We start from the raw sequence: 1,690 nt of genomic DNA on the forward strand, positions 1-1,690 counted from the left end.
AATGTCCCTTTGTTCTGTCTGAATGACAGTGTCCCTGTCTATGTACAGGTTCCTGATGAGTACAATGAAGTGTTCTGGAATTCCCATTATTTTCAATGTCATCCACAATTTGTTATGATCCACACTATCACATGCTTTTGCATAGTCAACAAAACACAAGTAAACATCTTTCTGATATTCTTTACATTGAGACAAGATCCATCTGACATGATATTCTTTGTTTCACATCCTTTTCTGAATCCAGCCTTCACCTCTGGAAGTTTTCTGTCAATATACTGCCGCAATCGTTTTTGAATTATCTTCAGTAAGATTTTACTTGTGTGAAATATTAATGATATTGTTTAATAATTTCCACATTCTGTGGGATCACTTCTCTTTGAAATAGGTACAAATATGGATCTCTTACAGTCAGTTGGCCAATCTCTTGGGATAACTGAGTGAGTGCCTCCAGTTGGGCAACCATTTGTTGAAACATCTCAATGGCCATTACATCAATACTTGGAGCCTTGTTCTTTGACAATTCCTTCAGTGAAGTTTCAACTTCTTCCTTCAGTATCATTGGTGCTTGATCATATGCTACCTCCTGAAATGCATGGACATTGACCAGTTCTTTTTGGTACAGTGGCTTTGCGTATTCCTTCCATCTTCTTTTGATGTTTCCTGCATCATTCAAAATTTTGCCCATAGAATCTTTCAGTATTGCAGCCTGAGGCTTAAATTTTTTCCTCAGTTTCTTAGTTTGAGAAATGCTGAGTGTGTTCTACCCTTTCAGTTTTCTAACTCCAGGTCTGTGCACATTTCATTATAGTAATTGGCTTTGTATGCTCCATCTGCTTTTTGAAATCTTCTGTTCAGGTGTTTTATCTTGTCATTTCTTCCATTTGCTTTAGCTAATCTCCATTCAAGGCCAAGTTTCAGAGTATCTTATGACATCCATTTTGGTCTTTTCTTCATTTCTCATCTTTTTAATGACCTCATGCTTTCTTCATGGATGATGTTCTTGATGTCATCCCACAATTCTGGGTTTTCAGTCATTGGTGTTCAATGCATCAAATCTTTAAATTCAGGAGCGATGTATTCCAGGTTATATTTTGGCTCCTGTGTATTTGTTTTAATTGTCTTCGACTTCAAGTTGAATTTGCATATGAGCAATTTATGGTCTGTACACAGCTTCTGACCTTGTTTTGAGTGAAGATATTGAGCTTTCCCATTGCCTCTTGTCACAGATGTAGCCAATCTGATTCCTGTGTACTCGATCTGGCAAAATCCACATGAATAGCTTCCATTTCTGTTGTTGAAAAAAGGTACTTGCAATGAATAGTTGTTAGTCTTGCAAAATTCTATCACGCAATATCCAGCATTATTTGTGTCACCAAGGACAAATTTTCCAACTACCAGTGATCCTTTTTTGTTTCCAACTTTTGCATTCCAGTCGCCAGAGATAATTAACACATCTTGATTTCACGTTCAGTCAATAACAGATTGCAGAAGCTGATAATAATCTTCAATTTCTTCATCTTTGGCTTTGGTGTTTGGTGCATAAATTTGATTAATAGTCATATTAACTGGTCTTCCTTCTAGGCATATGGATATTATCCTATTACTGACATCATTGTACTTCAGAAGAGATCTCAAAACATCCTTTGTGATGATGAATGCCATGCCATTCTTCTTCAAACTGTCATTCCTG

This window comes from Orycteropus afer, unplaced genomic scaffold (assembly GCF_000298275.1).
Source record: "Orycteropus afer afer isolate SDZICR_OR568_19922 unplaced genomic scaffold, OryAfe1.0 scaffold00523, whole genome shotgun sequence".
NCBI classification, from domain to species: domain Eukaryota; kingdom Metazoa; phylum Chordata; class Mammalia; order Tubulidentata; family Orycteropodidae; genus Orycteropus; species Orycteropus afer.